This window comes from Protopterus annectens, chromosome 7.part0 (genome assembly GCF_019279795.1).
Source record: "Protopterus annectens isolate FY-2018-M chromosome 7.part0, PAN1.0, whole genome shotgun sequence".
NCBI lineage: Eukaryota > Metazoa > Chordata > Ceratodontiformes > Protopteridae > Protopterus > Protopterus annectens.
Genome location: NC_056739.1, coordinates 1,751,415,085 through 1,751,436,205, shown reverse-complemented (window position 1 = coordinate 1,751,436,205; position 21,121 = coordinate 1,751,415,085). Strand labels below are relative to the sequence as shown.

The window sequence follows — 21,121 nt, the reverse complement described above, 5'->3', positions numbered from 1 at the left end:
TGCTGCAGACCCAGAAACTATTTCACAGGGTCCCAAAGGAGGTAGGCTTCCGCTGCAAAAAACCCTACCCCCTCTGACAGAGATTCTAGGGCACAGGATAGATGGGGAAAAAAGGTTTACACATCTGCTACCTTGGCTATAAGGGCCTTAAACTGTCAGTTTCATATGCTTAAATATCAGCAACATGTCATGGCATTGCTTAAACAGAAAATGTTAATAAACTCTGAATGTGCAGAAAACAAGGAAATACAGGATTTATTGCATGCAGCTGAACAAGTTGGAAAGCATAATTTGCAATGTGGATGTCCTTCAAGGATGCATCTGCAGTCATAACAAATGGGTTGTCCTGTCGTCAGGCAGCCCTTCGGTCGGCCGGATTCCAAAGTCTGGGTCCGGCTTCGGCTGATGTCGAACTTCACCCGACGTCATCTCTGCTGGTCTTCGGGTATAAAGGCATCAGCCGACGCCATTTTCCTCAGTCTTTCTTGCCGCGTGGCGCCCGAAGCAGAAGCTGTTCGCAAGTGCCGGTCGGTCAGATCCAGAGATTACTACCCGAATACTACTTCGAAGACTTCTAAAAAGCTAAGTACCCCATTGGGGACTCTTTCTTGCCTCAGCCGATGTCAGAAAAAGTAAATAACTGTTTAACTTGTGGGAAACAAATACCTCATAAAGATTTCCACTCTTACTGCCTACCTTGTTTAGGCCCAGAGCACGACGTAGCAGCTTGTTTAGCCTGTGCTTCCTTCAACCGACGAACGCTTAGGCGTCGGTCGGAGTTTGCTGAACAGTTTTTCGGCTCAGATTTTGCGTACATTATGCCGTCGGATCCTCCGACTCCCCAAATTGTTAAAAAACGCAAAGATAAAGACCGACAGTGTCTCGGTTTCAGCCGAAACCGAGAAAACGGGTCAATCTTCAGCCGAATCCATGACTACTACTGAGGCTCCTGCTACCTTAGTTGAATCAGCCTCTGAAGTTTTGCCTACTACTGTGGTTCCTAGTGACTTATCCGACACCATCCCTTTGGATGTCTCTACCCCAGCACGTGGTGCTGCTAGGCCTCCTGCAGCCATGTCTATAAAGGCCTTTGCCAGGGCTAAAGCAGCCAAAACTGTCAAACCAGTGCCTGTTAAGGCACCCTCACACAGGCACTCTTTTAGTTCACAAATGCTTACTCTGGCAGAGGATTTAATCTCCTTAATTAGGGGATCCCAATCTCACCCAGACAGGGCCTCTCAGCCTCCAGAAAAGAGACCTAGAGCAGAGCCCCCCGAGCCAGTGGCCTCTGATGATTCTTCGGATGACTCAGTCATTACAGATCAGCCAGAAGCTCCTTTTTCTACTTATGAAGATTCCGATGCTGATGAATCCATTCCATCTGCCTCTCCACCAGAGGAATTTTCCTTTGGGGAAACCTTACACGCCATGAGAGAACAATTCCAATGGCAGGGACAAGATTTCTCAGATTCAAGAAAAAGGCTTAGGACTTTTCTACACTTGCCTCAACATAGGCCCTTAGCTATACCTCCAGTTCTGCCTGTTGTGGATGATGCATTTAATGATGTTTGCACTGCTCCTGATACTCTACCTCCAGCCCCTGCCAAACCAGATAGATTTTACAGGGTGCCAGACACTCATCACCACCTATACAAGGCCCCGCTTGCAGACCCTGAGACTATATCCCAAGGGCCTAAGGCAGTAGCTTCGACCTCAGCAAAAAACCCTCTCCCTTCTGAAAGGGAATCCAGGTCCTTAGAGAGATGGGGCAAAAAAGTTTACACCTCTGCTACTCTCTCAGCTAGAGCTTTAAATTGTCAGTTTCACATGATCCAATACCAAGAGTTTATGCTTGATCAGTTAACTAAGAAGCTGTCCTCTGATGAAACCTTAGATAAGAAATATGTTTTAGAAATGGTGAATAACATTCAGCAGGTTAGTAACCATTCTTTTAAATGTGGCTATGATGCACTGGAGGCTTCATTTAGATCAGCCATGACTGGCACAGTGATAAGAAGGCATGCATGGTTGAAAGAACAGGCCCTGCCGGATCATGTTAAAGCAAAGCTGTTAGATGCTCCTATGGATAAGGCCAGCCTATTTGGTACCCCTGCTCAGCAAGTAATGAAGAAAATGGAAGAGAAGGCAAAATCTGTACAAACAGTTAAGGATTTCTTACAGGTTCAGCCCCCAAGGTTTAGCAGGAACTGGCCTGCCAAAAATTGGTCCTTTCCAGACTCCTCAAAATCTCAAAGAGGCAGGAATAGCCGCTCTAGAGGCAGAAATCAACCCAGAGGAGGTGCCTATAGAGGACGCCAGTGGCAAGGCAATAACCAGCGAGGCACAGGCACAACCACTGCCACTGCAACAGGACAATCACAGTGACTTGGCTCTGACTCCGCCTACCAGGGAGCAAATAGCAGCACCTATAGGCGGAAAGTTAGCCTTATTTTCGAAAAATTGGCACTATATCACAAAAGACAAGTGGATTTTGCAAACCATAGACCAAGGCTACAGGTTCCACTTCCACACCTTACCAGTAAAAAGAGGAATGCCAAACCTACCTCCAAATCAAAAAACAGAAGCTCTAAAGCAGATAGCTCAATTAACAAAGATGAAAGCTGTGGAAAGAGTGCCAATAACACAACAGGGCAAAGGATTCTACTCCAGACTCTTCCTAGTACCAAGAAAAGAGAAAAGTTGGAGACCTATTCTCGACCTGTCCGTCTTAAACACATACATCATTGTCCCAAAATTCAAAATGCTGACCCTACAGCAACTTCTTCCCATGCTGGGCAAGGAGTGTTGACTGGTAACTCTAGATCTCAAGGAGGCATACCTGCACGTCCCCATACGACCAAATTGCAGAAGATACCTCAGATTTCTTGCAGGATCAGAGCATTATCAATTCTCAGCATTGCCCTTTGGCTTATCTACTGCCCAGAGTATTCACAAAATGCCTGGCATCAGTAATCGCTCATTGCAGGCTACAGGGAATCCAAATTTATCCATACCTGGACGACTGCCTGTTACAAGCGGACAACAAAAGCAAGCTGACAACAGATTTACAAAGAGTCATTTGCTTACTACAAGCCCTGGGATACACAGTCAATTTAAAAAAGTCAAGACTGATACCATCCCAGACAAGAACTTTCTTGGGTGCGGAATTGGACACAGTAAAACAAATGGCATTCCTGACTGCAGAAAAACAAGAACAACTCCCCCTTTACTTCTTGGCATTAACAAAGCAGAACAAACTAACAGCAAGAAAAGTACTGCAGGCCTTGGGCTTCATGGCATCATGCATAATCCTGGTCCCCCATGCCAGACTGCATATGAGAAAGCTACAGTGGTACCTAAAGAATTTATGGTCTCAACACAGGCACAGCTTAGAAACCAAAATCCCACTAATCCCATGCCTGAAACAAGAGTTCCTATGGTGGGCTCAAGCATGCCAGTCAAACCCAGGTTTGCCCTTCCACAACTTTCAAGCAAACCAAACCATCACAACGGACGCCTCAGACCTAGGCTGGGGGGCGCACATGTTGGACAAGTGCATACAAGGATTGTGGACTCCAGACCAACTGCACCAGCACATAAACCAAAAAGAAATGCTGGCAGTAAAACTAGCAATCCAGAAATTCAGGCCATTCCTAAAAGAAGGCCATTTAATGATAAGGACAGACAACACCACAGTCATGTGGTACATCAACAAACAGGGAGGCACTCATTCATACCCCCTATGCAGAATGACTCTGGACCTTTGGAACATGGCTCTGAGCTACAACATCCAGTTACAGGCAATATTTGTACCGGGAAAAGAAAACACCCTAGCAGACATGTTAAGCAGAACCACCTCGGATGCTCACGAATGGATGCTACACCCGGACATCTTCAAGACCATCACAAAGAAATGGGGAATGCCACAAATAGACCTATTCGCATCCCCACTCAATCACCAGCTCAAAAATTCTGCACAAGGACATGCCACCCACTTGCATGGAAGGTGGACTCTCTATCCTTCAGTTGGAAAGGCCTGACAGCATATGCATTTCCACCTCTTCCTCTGATGCACAAGGTACTACTGAAAATCAAAGAGGAACGTCCAAGGATAATTCTGATAGCTCCGAATTGGCCAAGACAACACTGGTATCCTTTGCTGAGGGGCATGTCACAGGGGAGAATGTGGCCAATACCCCTGATGCCTTTGATGTTAACTCAGAACAACTACAACATCATGCACCCAAACCTAAAAACCTTGCAACTGACTTCCTGGAAAATCACATAACAGCAACTAACCCAGACTTATCCCAAAGGGTTAAAGACATTATCCTTGAAGCCCGCAGACCTTCAACAAGAAGGAACTATGCAGGAAAATGGAAAAGGTTTGTCATTTGGAGTACCGAAAGAGGAAAAGATGTGTCAAACATAGACATTGCTAACATCCTGGAGTACTTGGCAGAGCTTCTACATATGGGTCTGTCCTATTCCTCCATCAAGATACATGCATCAGCTATTTCCGCAGAATACAGCTTCGATCCACCTGTCTTTTCACATCCTCTACTCAGGCAATTCCTCAGAGGGATCAAGAATGTAAAACCTCCTAGGAAACCACCATTACCAGCATGGGACTTGAACTTTGTGCTAGAAAAATTGACACTCCTCCATTTGAACCAGCAGCAACAGCAGATCTTCAACACCTATCATGGAAAACTGCTTTCCTACTGGCAATTACTTCAGCAAGGAGGGTTTCAGAACTACAGGCCTTAATGGCAGTACAACCCTTCCTAATCTTCCATCCAGATAGTGTCCATGAGAACTAATCCTACATTTATGCCTAAGGTGGTATCCAGAGTGTCTTTAAACCAGGCAATCCACCTACCTACCTTCTTTCCCAATCCACAGAACAGCGGGGAAAGGCTGCTGCATACCTTGGATGTACACAGACAGTTACGCTACTACCTGGACAGAACCAAAAGTAACAGAAAAACTGACCAGCTTTTAGTAGCCTATGCAACAGGAAGGGAAGGAAAAGCAATTTCCAAACAGACAATCTCCAAATGGATAGGAAATTGCATAAGATTCTGTTACTCCTACCATGGAAAACCAGTTCCACAGAACATAAGACCTCATTCTACAAGGGCTACAGCCACTACCACAGCCTTCTTACGAGGAGTGGCAACCAAGGACATTATTGAGGCGGCTACTTGGACCTCCGTGCATACATTTGCCAAGCATTATAATTTACCTCTATACTCTAGATCCCGAGCAGGGTTTGCCACTGCTGTATTGCAAGGGATCCTAACTACACCATAATTCTTCTTCCTCCTCCCTAGTTTGGCTATGGTATTCTACCCATTTGTTATGACTGCAGATGCATCCTTGAAGGACATAGTACAGTTTTGTACCTACCATAAATGTAGATGTCCGAACAGGATAGCATCTGCAGTCAGGATTACCCACCCTCCTTCCCCTCTGTGGTACTCCTAGGGTATTTACCCTCCTAATAGCTAGCTGGGGGGGGGAGTCTCTTATGGTGTATTTGTTTGTATATATGTACATACATGCTTATTTTTTGTGTTTGACTTCTACTATTTTGGAAACATTGGCATTTATCCAAAATTTAGCTTACCTAGAGGGCAGCTGGCATCTGGGGCAAGAAACACTGAGGAAAATGGCGTCGGCTGATGCCTTTATACCCGAAGACCAGCAGAGATGACGTCGGGTGAAGTGCGACATCAGCGAGCCGGACCCAGACTTTGGAATCCGGCGACCAAGGGCTGCCTGACGACAGGACAACCCATTTGTTATGACTGCAGATGCTATCCTGTTCGGACATCTACATTTATGGTAGGTACAAAACTGTACTTTTTGATTCTTTGGAGGCCTCCTGCAGGGCCGCAGTTACAGGTTCTGTAATTAGGAGGCATGCTTAGTTAAAGGAACAAAATCTGCCTGATCATGTCAAAGTTAAATTATTAGATGCACCTTTACAGCATGATACTTTGTTTGGTGTTAAGGCAGAGGAGGTGTTCAAGAAAATGGAGGACAAAGCTAAATCTATGCAAACTGTCAAAGATTTTTTTACAAGTACAGCTACCTAGGTTTAGTAGACACTGGCCTATAAAGAATTGGTCCTTTCCTGTGTCAGACAAACCTCAAAGGGGCGGATCCAGATGCCCTAGAGGCAGATCCCAGGCGCAAGGTTCCAACAGGTCAAAGCAATGGGGTGCTTCTTCCTCCAAATTTGGAGAAGACAAATCACAGCCGTACAGGAAACAGTCCCAATGACTTCCCCCTGCCTGCACCAAGCACTTAACTCCTGGCAGCACCCTTAGGGGGAAAATTAGCACTTTTTCCTCAAAGTTGGCACATTATAACCCAGGACAAGTGGGTTCTAAATATCGTGACACAAGGCTACAAGTTCCATTTCCATACCCTGACAAAGGCAAATGGTTGGCCAGATCTGCCAAAAAATCAATAGGCAGAGGCACAAAAACAAGTCTCATCCCTCATGGACATGGGGGCCATTCAACAAGTACCAGAGCACAAGCAGGGACAAGGATTTTACTCAAGACTGTTCTTTGTACCCAGAAAGGACAAGACCTGGAGACCAATACTGGACCTATCTATTCTGAGCACATTCCTGAATATACCAAAATTCAAGATTATGACTTTGCAGCAGCTTCTGCCCATGCTGGGCAAGAATGCTTGGCTGGTAACTCTAGACCTAAAAGAGGCATACCTGCATGTCCCAATCAGACAATTATGCAGACGATACCTCAGATTCAAGGCTGGCTCAGTGCATTACCAATTCTCTGCACTGCCCTTTGGCTTATCTACTGCGCCCAGGGTCTTTACAAAGTGCCTGGCACCAATAATTGCATTCTGCAGACAAAGAGGAATACAAATATATCCTTACTTGGATGACTGCCTAATTCAAGCAGAGAACAAGGACATTCTTCTACAGTATCTGGCGTTTGTGAAAAGACTTCTAACATGCCTAGGGTACACAGTCAACGAAAATAAATCAAAGCTAGTACCCTTTCAAGAGATTCCTGGGTGCAAGCTTAAATACAACTGCCCAGATGGCTTATTTCATGCCAGACAAACAAAGGCAACTGACTGCCTATTTCCAAATGTTGGCAACAAAGGCCCAGTTATCTGCAAGACAAATTCTGCAGGCTTTGGGCTTGATGGCATCTTGCATCCTACTAATTCCATGTGCAAGACTGCATATGAGGAAACTTCAATGGCACCTAAAAAGTGTTTGGACTCAGCATTGCCACAGCCTGGAAACAATGATTACTCTCATTCCCTGCCTACAACAGGAATTTCGATGGTGGGCAAAGGCTTGTCACCAAAACAAGGGACAGCCATTCACATTACCCCCAGCCAGGCAGACACTAACAATGGATGCATGAGATTATGCCTGGGGGTCCCACACGGCAGACACAGCAGGAAGATGCATTCAGTGCACATGGTCCTCAACCCAAGTGCATCTAAAGACATACTCGGAGGCTCTGGTCAAAAATTTACCAAAACAGCAGAGGCCACCAAAGCAGACACCCAAACAAATACCACCTCACGACCCAACACATGCAACACATAGACCACACAGTCAGAGTGTCAAACAGTCACAGCCCTTAAGGCCAAACAAAATGCCAGACACACTTGTCATTGGTGATTCCATAGTCAGACACACTGACGTCCCGCTCACCAGACTGAGTAAGGAGAAGGTCACAGTAAGCTGCCTGTCGGGCGCTAGAATCCGCCACATAACGCAAGCACTCAGGTCTCTCAACAGCAGGTACAAGTGACTCAGTCATTGTCCACGCTGGTGTCAACGACCTGAGACGCACCTCCTTGGACTACATGAAAAGGGACGCCGAGGAGCTCTCTGATTATGTAGCCCAGGCAGGTATGCCCTGACCTTGAGCAGTATCCTACCTTCACCTAGAATGATGCCACAATACAGTGATAAGATGATCAGCTTTAATAATTGGCTTAAATTCTGGTGTCATTCAAAGGGGATCCAATGTCTGTCTGCCTGGGATGACATGCTGGACAAGCCACGCTGCTTCAAGGGACGGCTTGCACCTGTCACCCTGGGCTTCCGGATATTGGCAAAGGCTCTTGCCACCCCATAGTGCCTTTTTAGGCAAGGCTCAAATTCTAAACCTACCACCCTAGAACACCAAAAGGAAAAAACTAAGGGTAATGCTGCTCAATGCCAGAAGTCTCAATCTCAAGATGCACGCACTGAGGCCCTTCTCAATATGGAGAACATCGATGTCTGTGCTGTGACAGAAACCTGGTTCAAGGCTCCTGAGAGCACCCCAGCACTAACAGGTTTCACCTCATATCATACGTTCCGGCCCCAAAATCCGGACAACACCAAGAAAGGGGGTGTCCATATTCATAAAGGACACCCACACCTCAAGGTTGGTGGCGCACGATGCATCTGAGACCATCCAGGTGCAATTAACCATAGGCAAGACTACTCTGCAATTTGTAGCATGTTACAGGCCACCCTCTCAAACTCAGGAACCTCACATGGCCTTCCTGAAAACATTGGAGGGATAAATGTATCTCCAAACACCATCATACTAGGTGACTTCAACTACCCTAATATAGACTGGGAACACTACTCAAGCCCGAACACTCTAACCCAAAGATTCCTGGAGTTCATAAACTCAAATGCCATGGAACAACTAGTCACCATCCCCACAAGAGGTGAAAACATACTTGATCTCATCATCACGAACATGGGATCAAAATGTTCAACACCGAAGTATACCCCTCACTGGTGAGATCAGATCATAAACTAATCTCGCTGGAGGTCCTCATCCCCCCACCTGAAACAAAAAGACCACAGTCAAAAACTTCTCAAAGCCGATTTCACACTTCTAAAACTAGTGTGGTCTCCTTTAAGGCCCCTGAGCCAGTGGTAAACATTACTCAAACCGCTGAATCACTTACAAATGCCTTCTACCAGCACCTACAGGACTGCATGGATCAGGCAATCCCAAACAAAACTAAGACTATCTGTACCAAAGGCAAGCGTCCAGTCTGGTGGACCCCAGCCATAAACAAGCTCTACAACAAAAGGAGGAAGCTACTACAAGATAGAGCAAAATCCTTGAAAGGTAAGACACCTTTGATCATTATAAGTAAAAACTAAGAGCTCTCATAAAATCATCCAAGGCAAATTTTGAGAGAAAAATCGCCAAGGACTCTAAAGACAATCATAAGGCCTTCTTTAGCTATGTTAGAAACCTAGGAGGAAACTCCCAGATATGCTCAGAATTAGTTCAAAATGATGTGAAAATTACTGAACCTACACACATTGCTAACATACTGGCTGACAGGTTCAGTACAAACTTCTCCCCTCCCCCAAAAGGAGAGATATCTATTCCAGAGGATTGTAGCCCCAAACATCTCCAACGCCAGGTGAGAACTGCCCTCACTAAGGCAAAAACACAGCATCCATGGGACGGATGGTGTCCCGGCTGTGTGCTTCATGAACTCAAAGAGGAATTAAACCCACAGTTAGGACAGCTGTTTAATCTTAGCCTCACCTCAGGATACGTACCCAAGGAGTGGCGCCGGCACTGTGGTCCCACTTCATAAGGGCGGTGCCTCCACAGACCCTGGAAATTACCGCCCCATTAGCTTGACAAGCCTTATCTGCAAAGCCATGGAGAGGATCATAATGGAACTCATAAATAAAGACATAGGAACTTGCAGACTTTGGATCCAACCCAGTTTGGCTTTGTCAAAGGCAGATCCTGCCTCTTAAACTTGGTTGACTTTTTGAGACAGTCACCAAGGCCATTGATGAGGGAAAGGCAGTCCATACAGCCTACCTCGACCTGGCAAAGGCCTTCACACAATACCCCACTCAGGTATCATCGAAAAACTCATCAGCTTGAATGTAAACCCATACATCACAAGATGGGTTGCAAACTGGCTAAGCGACAGAACCCACAGGGTCAGAGTTGCTGGAGCCATGTCAGACTCAAAGCCTGTCACAAGTGGTGTCCCACAGGGCTCAGTCCTGGGTCCACTCTTGTTCGGCATCTACTTTTCTAAAGTACAAGCAAACACAGGAGGGTTATGGCTGACAAAGTTTGCAGATGACTGCAAACTGGGCGCCATAGTCGAAAACACATCTGACACAGATATCCTCCAGAAGGGCCTCACAGAAACGGATAACTGGTGCCAGAGCCATGGCCTGAAGTTAAACGCCAAAAATGCATAGTCATACCCTTCGGAAAACAAGGTTACCTAGCTACCATATAGGTGACAATCCACTGAGCACAGAAAAATTCATCAGGGATCTGGGGACCCAAGTTGACAGTAGTCTTTCGTTTGACACTCATGTTGCTAAAGTAGTTAGGAAAACCTTCTATATCGCCCACCTGATCATGAAGGGATTCACATCTAGATCAAGGGAGGTCATCGTCCCCTGTACTCATCACTCATTAGACCTATGATTGAGTACAATGCCCTTCGAATGTATCTGACCAGACACCTGATGCAGCTTGAAAGGCCCCAAAAGTTCCTCACCAAAAGGATAAAGGGTCTCAAAATATGTCTTATGCTGCCCGACTGAAAGAACTCCAGCTTTATTCAGTCTCATACCGCTTGCTCAGAGGTGACCTGTGCCTGACATATAAGGCCATGTCAAACCCAGATTTGATGAATATGCTTCACCTCAAAATCTAGATCCCTCAGAACCACAAGGGCGGAGACTTAAACCTTGACACGGTTATAAATAGAACGTGCTGGAGGGACAGATTCATCACCCAGAGACTCCTATGCTGTGGAACAAAATCCCGGTACATGTGAGGCAGAGCACCTGCTGGCCTTGTTCAAGAGGAATCTTGACCAATGGATGGGAGATCGCAGATATACCCCAGGGATTACTTCAGTGTCACTGCTTGACAGAGGCACAGAAAAATGATAGGCATAGTTTTTATTCAAACTAAAGGGGTGGCGAAAGCCACATAACTATGGGCTAGGCTTATAAATGCCCTTGGGCAGATAGCCTAGTATGAACCTATGAACCTATGAACCTATGAACATATCAATCAAAAAGAGATGCTAGCTGCTCAGAATGCCCTGACAGCCTTCAAGGATCTACTTCATCCGGGACAACTACTGATAAAGACGGACAACACCACGGTCATGTGGTATATAAACAAGCAGGGGGGCACACATTCTTACCCCCTTTGCAGACCATGACTTTGTGGGACACAGCATTAACTTACCAAGACATCTGCAGGCACAATTCCTGTCAGGAAGGAAAAATACTCTGGCAGACGAACTAAGCAGAAACCTCATGGATCCCCACAAGTGGCAGCTGGATCCACAAGTCTTCAGCATGATAAAGAAATGGGGATGCCCGGACATAGATCTATTTGCTTCCCCTCACAACTACCAACTAAAAAGATTCTGCACAAGGACTTATCACAGACAAGCATGGAAAGTGGACGCCCTATCTTTCAGCTGGAAAGACCTATCAGTATATGCCTTTCCCCCACTGCCTCTCCCCCCCCCAAGGTACTCCTAAAGGTCAGACAGGAAAAGCCAAAAATGATACTGATTGCCCCAGACTGGCCCCGCCAGTACGGGTTTACAATCTTAAAGAACTTGTCTCAATGCCCAGTTTGGACCTTACCTCAAATACCACATCTACTGTCCCAGCAAAACAATCAGATCCTGCACAGCCAACTCAGGACTTTAAACCTGGTAGCATGGCGGATAATGTAGTCATACAAAACACACCTCTCAGTAAAGCTGTGATGGATGGCATTTTGGAGGCCAGAAGGCCTAGTACTAGAAAATCTTATGCTGGAAAATGGAAGAGATTCTGTGCTTGGAACCAAGCGCAAGGAACTGATGCAGCTTTGCCAAAGATTCCTCAGATTTTGCAATACTTAACTGAGATGCTGGACAAAGGTCTATCTTTTTCATCTATTAAAATTCATGCCTCTGCCATTTCGGCTCATTACAATGCAGAGCAATCAATCTTTTCTCATCCCTTATTAAAACAGTACCTCAGAGGAGCCAAAAATGTAAGGCCTCCAAGGAGATCACCAATGCCTGTATGGGACCTCAACTATGTCTTGGAAGAACTCACCCTGCCTCCTTTTGAGCCAGCTGCTACTGCTGATATAAAGTTTTTATCTTGGAAAACAGCTCTGCTCCTAGCAATAACTGCAAGACGAGTTTCAGAGCTTCAGGCACTCATGGCTCTGGAACCTTTTATCATTTTTTATCCAGACAGGGTCTCTCTGAGGACAAACCCAACATTTATGCCTAAGGTGGTGTCCAGTGTGGCTCTTAACCAAACTATTCATCTGCCAACTTTTTATCCAAATCCACTGAACAAGGGGGAGAGAATTCTGCATTATTTGGACGTACACATCCAGCTTAGATTCTACTTGGACAGAACCAAAGTTTTCAGAAAGACAGAACGATTACTAGTGGCATATGCTGCAGGATCACAAGGAAAGGCTATCTCAAAGCAGACTATTTCAAAGTGGATAGGCCACTGCATTCATTTCTGCTACTTACACCATGGCAAGCTAGTGCCTAAGGGCATTAGGCCACATTCAACCAGAGCTGCAGTCACTTCAGCAGCCTTTCTCAGGGGAGTACCAACCAAGAACATTTTAGAGGCTGCTACTTGGAGTTCAGTGCACACCTTTACAAAACACTGTCATCTGCCACTCTACTCTAAATCCAGGGCAGACTTTGCCACTGCAGTTCTGCAGGGCCTCATAGCCACTCCTAATGCTGTTTAGCTCCAGCCTCCCATCCATATCTTTGGGACTCTACCCAAATGTAATGACTGCAACAGTGAAACACGAAGAACATAGTACAGTTGTGTACACTTACCATAAATGTAGATGTTCGAGTATATTCACTGTTGCAGTCCAGGTTACCCACCCGCCATCCCCCTTTCTTCTGATGAAACCTGTGTGGTGTATTTGCTTGTAGATGAAGGTAAAGTTTATATTGGTGCTTGTATTTATATGTATATAAATTTTGGCTACCCTTTTCGGGGCACCTGACATCTGGGGAAGAAAAACGAAAGAAAATGGCGGCAGCCGCATCTTTTATACCCCTGACGACCTGACGTCGGGGAAGGGGCGGCAGCAGCCGACGCAGGACCCAGGACTTTGGAATTCAGGCCGACTGAGGGCAATCTGCCAGCAGGATTACCCAAATGTAATGACTGCAACAGTGAATACACTTGAACATCTACATTTATGGTAAGTGTACACAACTGTACTTTTTCAAACCAGAATGGACAATGTGCATCCTCCAAGTAGTCCCAAGCAACACTAGTTATCCAGTTTAAAAGCAAGCAGGATTAGGGCACATCTTACCCCGTTTCAGGCTAGCCATGGCTGTCTGGGAATTATAGCTGTGTGTGTTCCAAATGATGCCAAAAGCAGTCTGCAATTCTTCACATTTGAACACAGTGATGGATCAGCTCAGCAGGTTGAAGGCAGACCGACATGAATAGATGTTAAACAACAATGTCCTCCTTCAACTAGTGCAGAGGTGGGATTTCCCTAAGATACCTGGTTGCTCCTCTGAACAACAATCCGTTGAAATAATTCTGCTCAGAAGTACCCAGGAAGCTTAAACACTGGATATCTTTTCCATCAACTGTATGGGTCTCTTCCAATTTGCATTCCCTGTAATCCCCATGCTTCCAAGGTTAATTATAGAGGTAAGAGAGGAGAGGCCAACAATGGTATTGATAGCAGGTCTATACTATAACATTGAAGTTCAAAAACTTCGAATGTTAAAATATCGAACCCAGTAGAGCGAATGCTTGAAATAGCGAAGCTGCAGATCACCGAATACTCTCCTAGGGAAAGTATTCAGTGGGCCATTTCTGCAGCTTCGCTATTTCATCAACTGTGGATGGAAAGTTACAGACCGGGTTAAGGTAAGTGTGCGAATGAAGGTGAGTGTGTGATTGGGCGTGGGTTAGGTGAGTTAGGGTTAGGGAGCGGGTAAGGTGAGTGTGTGATAGTTAGGGACCTTAGGGTTGGGTTAAGGTAAGTGGGTAGCTAGTGGTGTATGTCTGGTTTAGTGTAGGGTTTCATGAAGTGTATGTGTATTTATTTTGGTGTGCTTGAGTTGTGTATATGTTTGTCGGAACAGCGATTTTTTTCCCTGGGAAAAATTTGCTATTCTGACTGTTTGGTTTTCTGGTGTTTCGATTGAATGAGGTCGATATTATAACATTCAGTGCTTTTAGACTTCAATGTTATAATATAGACCCATTGATAGCATTGTTCTGGGTCTGACAGCACTGGTTCTCCCTCCTCAAAGGCATGTCCAGGGGAATGATATGTGCTGCCATTGCTAGTGGGTTTCCTAACTCAGGACAAGAGGTTCCTTGTACTCCACAGCCAGGCAATATTGCAGCTCAGGCCCTGGATGATCTAACTCTCTTGCCCTTCAGTCATCAGTTCTTAGTAGAGATGTTGAATTATACTTAATGAGGATAGAAGACCAGCCAGTAGTAAATCCCAATAATCTAAATAGAAAAGGTTTTCCTGTTGGGTCTTGGAAAGAATCTGGACCCTAACACTACTCAGGCACCTTCAGAAAACCTCCCATGATTCCCATGTGTTCCCTCTGCCCTCATATGTCATTTGCCGTCATTAGTGATTGAGCAGATCTGTGCTTTTCTCAGGTAAGTGCTCAAATAATTTCTTTTCTTCACTATATTTAGTATCCTTTCTATTAGCCTGGCTCCGGGACTCATACGTCTTTTTATTTTATTTTTTTACCTTTTCCACTGTTTTGTTTATAATATTACTATATATATATATATATATATATATATATGGGTATAATGTGTTTTATCTTGCATTCATTAAATCAAATGTCTCAGAAGGAAGTTCTTTTAATCATATGATGTTGGCATTTGCTTTGTGGGATTGCTGAACAGCAGGAGTGGGATTTTGTCTTTTCCCCATTGTTTGTGATCTCAGAATTGGTATACATAATTAGCAAGGGATGCAGTGGGACTTGTTTCCCTGCATAAACATGTTTTTATTTCAATGCAATGAGTTTTGACCATTTGCAGTCGTAAAGGGGTTGGGTATGCGGTGAAAGATGATCGCACGTGTGTGTATAAGATGATCGTGTGTGTGTGTATGTGTGTGTGTATATATATATATATATATATATATATATATATATATATGTATAGGTTTCCTCGGCTCCTTTGTTGCATTAGGCAGGAGGCCTAACATTTTTCCTTGTTTTTCCTATTAGATATTGACTACATAGTTAGATGTTTATGATATTCAGACTGAAAATTAGTTTCCTAATTTAGCAGTCTTTGCTTATAATTGCTTCTGAGTTTTGGCATTGCTAAATCTTATTGTTTGATGGACAAGGGCTCCAAGAACTGAGGCCACAAAATCCTTCCGCAGGACAATCATGATCTCTTTGTGGTGTGCCTGGGGCTGGGCATCTTTTAGTGGATTGTGCTATATACAAGGTCTTTATAATGCAGAAACAAGCTTATACTGAAAGGATTCCTTCATCCTGACTCTCAGCCTTCTTCTGACAAACCAGAAAAACATAAAAAGGAGAGAAGATGGAAAGCAAGAACTCCAGACAAAGGAAATCAGAAGAAACAGTCCTGTCTTCAGCCCAAATCATCTGGGTGCAAGACTTAGTACATCCACCTTCTACACTGGTCTCGGTGAGTGCAACATTTCTTCTAGCATTGACTACTTAGAAGCATATTGTGATTTACAACAGGTCTCTAAAAGTCTTTAAGCAGACACTTCTCTGAAAGGGAGTTGTCAAAGTGTTTGACCTCTTGCCTCCATCTACTTCCTCCTTTTGATCTTCCAGGTCCTTCAGGAGTACAATAAATGCAGACTAGGATCATATGATATGGGCTTTTTCTGAAGGCTCAGATTGAAATGAATGTCTTCCCACCCCCCTCAGTTTCTAGGGTAGATCAGGTTGGCCCACAAATACCTTTACTAGCTCCTGCCCTGGTCCCCGTTTCAGTGTCTGGAATTTTGATACCCAGAAATCAGCGAGAGCCTGTGCTTCCACATGTTCGTCGTGTTACACTGCTGCAGTCATTACACTTGGGTTATCCTGCCGTTAGGCGGTTCCCCAGTCGGCCTGAGTTCCAATGTCTTGGTCCGGCGTCGGTTGCTGTCGCCTCCTCCCTGACGTCAGTGCGACAGGGGTATATAAGATGCAGCCGACACCATCTTCTTCAGTCTTTCTTGCCGCACGGTGCCCGAAGCAAAAGCAGTTCACAAGTGCCGGTCGGCCGTCTCCTGAGATTTTCATTCCGAATCCAGAACTGAAGTCTTCTACAAAGCTAAGTACCCCGTTGGGGAAACTGTTTCTTGCCTCAGACCGATGTCAGTAAAAGTTAATAACTGTATTTCTTGTGGGAAGCAAATACCTTATAAGGATTTCCATTCCTATTGCATCCCATGCCTAGGCCCTGACCACGACGTCACTGGTTGTCGGTTTTGTGCTAGGTTTAACAAGCGCACTATTAAACGTCTGTTTGATTTTGCCCGACATTATTTTGGTAGAAAATTCAGTTATACCATGCCGTCGGAACGTCTGACGACCAGAATACACAAAAAGTGCAAAGACAAGGATAGGCATCCGAGGCCCAAAACTGACGACGAAGCCTCTTCTAAGCCAGTTGCTGGTTCTCTGGTTTTCAGCAAGGCACCTTCGCAGCGCCTGACGACTGCTTCTGTAGAACCACAAGCCGCCTCTGACTCCCACATGGAGATGGCTGGGCCTTCGGACGCACAAGTTCTTCAACCGAGACTAACCTTTCAGAGGGATCCGGAGTAGCTGAGCAACCCACAGCTACAGAGTGTGTCTTCAGACCTACTCAGTTAAACATTAAACCCTCAGCTAAGCCTAAGCCTCCTTTAAAGTCAAAGAAACAAATACAGCATTCTCCAGGACAGGCCTCCATGCCTAAGAAACAAATGCTCAAAATGGCCAAAGACCTAATCACTCTGATCAGGGGGTCCCATCCCCCTCCTGATAAAAGGCCTAGACAGGATGCAGACTATGACTCCTCTGACCAGGTGTCCATCTCTTCTGATTCATCCTCAGACCTAGGATACTCTTATGAGGATTCTGATGCTGAGGAATCACTTCCATCAGCCTCACCGCCTGAGGACTACTCCTTTGGGGAAACCCTACATACCATGAGGGAGCATTTCCACTGGGAAGGCCAGGATTATTCAGAATCCAAGAAAAGACTCAGAGACTTCCTTTTATTACCTCAACACAGATCCCTTGCTATTCCACCAGTGTTGGATATTGTGGATGATGTGTATACTGAATCCAGCTTAAATCCTGATTCCTTATCTCCAGCCCCTGTTACACCTGACAGATACTACAGAATCCCTGACTCACATAAATTTCTGTATAAAAGCCCTGTGGCTGACCCTGAAACTATTTCTCAGGGACCCAAAGGAGTTAAGGCCTCATCAGCCAAGAATCCAGTTCCCTCTGACAGAGATTCCAGAGCATTAGACAGATGGGGAAAGAAAGTATATACTCTGCAACTTTAGCAATGAGAGCCTTAAATTGCCAGTTTCACATACTAGAATATCAGCAATTTTTACTGTCTCAGTTAAAACAAAAAATGCTTCCAGAATCAGATCCTCCTAATTTTAAAGAAATGCAGGATTTATTGCATGCAGCTGAACAAGTGGGAAAGCATACTTTGCAATGTGGTTTTGATTCTCTAGAGGCCTCCTGCAGAGCAGCAGTTACAGGCTCTGTCATTAGAAGACATGCTTGGTTAAAAGAACATACGTTACCAGATCATGTTAAAGCAAAATTATTGGATGCACCTCTGCAGCAGGATGTGTTATTTGGAGTTAAGGCAGAAGAGGTATTAAAGAAAATGGAGGATAAGGCAAAATCTATGCAAACGGTGAAGGATTTCTTACAGGTTCAGCTTGCTAGATTTAGCAGAAACTGGCCAACTAAGAATTGTTCCTTTCCAATTACAGACAGACCTCAAAGGGGAAGATACAGACGTCCAAGAGGTAGAGGTCAAACACAGGGTCCTTACAGGCCTCGACAATGGGTTGCATCAGGCCAGAAAGAAGGGGGAGACGGGCCCCAACCATATAAAAAGCAGCTCCAATGACTTCCCACTACAGCTGCCAAACAAATCCTTCTTGGCAGCCCCCTTGGGAGGAAAACTGGCACTTTTCTACCACAATTGGCAAATGATCACCAAAGACAAATGGGTTCTCAACATTGTATTTCAAGGTTACAGGTTCCACTTCCACACTCTGCCAAGGTTAAAAGGAATACCAAATCTGCCACCAAATCAATGGGCAGAGGCTCAAAAACAAATTACAGTACTCATGGATATGAGAGCTATTCAAAAGGTACCATCACAGGAGCAAGGACAAGGATTTTACTCAAGACTCTTTGTGGTACCCAGAAAGGACAAAGCCTGGAGGCCCATTCTGGATCTTTCATCTCTAAACACTTACCTGGATGTTCCGAAATTCAAATTGTTGACATTACAGCAGCTTCTTCCCATCCTGGGCAAGAAAGCTTGGCGCGTGACTTTGGACCTCAAAGAGGCATACCTGCATGTCCCTATCAGACGAAACTGCAGAATATACCTTAGATTCATAGCTGGTTCAATGCACTACCAATTCTCTGCACTGCCCTTTGGCTTATCTACTGCGCCCAGGGTCTTCACAAAGTGCCTGGCACCAGTAATTGCATTTTGCAGACAGAAAGGAATTCAAATTTATCCGTACCTGGACGACTGCCTGATTCAAGTAGAGAGCAAGGACATTCTTCTAAAGCATCTGGCGTTTGTAAAAAAGTTATTAAGTTGCCAGGGGTACACAGTAAACGAAAAGAAATCAAAACTAGTGCCCTCACAAGAGATTATATTCCTGGGTGCCAGCTTGAACACAATGGCCCAGATGGCTTATCTCACACCAGACAAACAACGAGAACTGACTCAGTACTTTCAGTTGATGGCAACAAAGACCCAACTCCCTGTAAGAAAAATTCTGCAGGCCTTGGGTTACATGGCATCCTGCATACTATTAATTCCATATGCCAGACTGCATATGAGGAAACTACAATGGTACCTAAAGAATGTATGGTCTCAACACTGTCAAAGTTTGGAAACAGTTATACCACTAATCCCTTGCCTTCAACAGGAGTTTCAATGGTGGGCTCAAGCTTGTCATCTCAACAAGGGACAGCTTTTACACAACCCACAGCCAGGCAAACACTGACAACAGATGCATCGGATTACGCCTGGGGAGCACACATGGCAGGCAAATGTATTCAGGGCATGTGGCCCGCAGAACAAAGGCATCTTCACATCAATCAAAAAGAGATGCTAGCTGTACAAAATGCGCTTATAGCTTTCAAGTACCTGCTGCATCCAGGGCAGCTACTACTAAAGACAGACAACACCACAGTTATGTGGTACAACAAGCAAGGGGGCACTCATTCCTACCCCATATGCAGACAAGCTAGGACCTTGTGGAACACAGCTATAAACCTTCAAGTTCATCTGCAAGCACAATTCGTGCCAGGAGAGAAAAACACATTGGCAGACTACTTAAGCAGAAACATCATGGATCCCCACGAATGGGAGTTGAATCCACAAATATTCAGAATGATAACACAGAAATGGTGGACCCCAGACATATATCTGTTTGCATCCCCAATAAACTGCCAGCTACAAAAATTCTGCACAAGGAGTTACCATCCACAAGCATGGAAAGTGGATGCCCTCTCATTCAGCTGGGAGAACCTACCAGTATACGCTTTCCAACCACTACCTCTCCTGCCAAAGGTACTCATAAAAGCCAGGCAGGAAGAGCCAAAGATGATCCTGATTGCACCAGACTGTCCACGCCAGCACTGGTACCCAATCTTAAGGAGCTTAGCACAAGAACCACCCTGGATTTTGCCTCAAATTCCACATCTGATGACTCGGCACAACAAACAAATACTCCACAGCCTGCTAAAGACCTTAAACCTAGCTGCATGGAAGATTCCTTAGTCAAGCAAGCAATGCCTCTCTCCAAAGCTGTTATGGATGTCATTCTGGAGGCCAGAAGGCCTAGTACCTGGAAAGCCTATTCGGATAAATGGAAGAGATTGTGTGCCTGGAACCAAGCTCACAGCCTTGACCCTCTTGTCCCAAACATTCCTCAGATACTACAATATTTAACTGAGATGCTGGACAAAGGACTCTCCTTCTCATCCATCAAGATCCACGCCTCTGCCATCTCGGCTCATTACAACACGGATCCACCAATTTTCTCTAATCCTCTGTTAAAGCAGTACCTCAGAGAGGCTAAAAACATAAGACCGCCCCGTAGAGCACCTACTCCAACTTGGGACCTCAACTTTGTTTTGGAGAAGCTAACTTTACCTCCTTTTGAGCCAGCCAACACAGCAGAATTAAAATATATCACTTGGAAAACTGCTCTGCTCCTGGCAATAACATCAGCACAAAGAGTTTCAGAATTACAGGCACTAATGGCAGTGGAATCTTTCCTCATTTTCCACCAGGACAGGGTGTCTTTAAGAACTAACCCTACTTTTATGCCAAAGATGGTATCCAGTGTGGCTCTAAACCAAACTATTCACCTGACAACTTTTTATCCTAAACCACAGAATAAAGGGGAGAGACTACTGCACTCTTTGGACTTTCACAGGCAGTTATGCTTCTACTTGGACAAAACCAAAGCTTTCAGAAAATCTGAGCAATTATTGGTAGCATGTGCTGCAGGAGCACAGGGAAAAGCCATTTCAAAACAGACCATTTCAAAATGGATAGGGCATTGTATACGTTTCTGCTAGACATACCATGGAAAACCTGTACCTAGCAGCATTAGATCTCACTCCACCAGGGCAACAGCCACTTCAACTGCCTACCTCAGAGGAGTACCTACCAAGGATAATTTGGAAGCAGCAACTTGGGAGTTCTGTACATACTTTCACCAAGCATTACCATCTGCCTCTATACTCTAAATCCAGAGCTGCCTTCACCACTGCAGTG

General features: G+C 45.0%; 1 protein-coding gene across 7 annotated transcripts in view; it reads left to right on the top strand.

Annotated features, from left to right (window-relative positions):
* The window catches only part of ZNF710 (zinc finger protein 710), a 914,149-nt gene that overhangs the window by 430,615 nt on the left and 462,413 nt on the right, over positions 1-21,121 (top strand). Inside the window, exon 1 of one of the 7 annotated variants that reach the window (XM_044078296.1) lies at positions 15,635-15,754. The exons of 5 other annotated variants lie outside the window; for them this stretch is intronic. The gene's annotated coding sequence lies outside the window, so the exon portion shown is untranslated. Of the gene's footprint in view, positions 1-15,634; positions 15,755-21,121 lie in introns of those variants that run through there. One more of the 7 variants, XM_044078295.1, reaches the window with a different exon arrangement.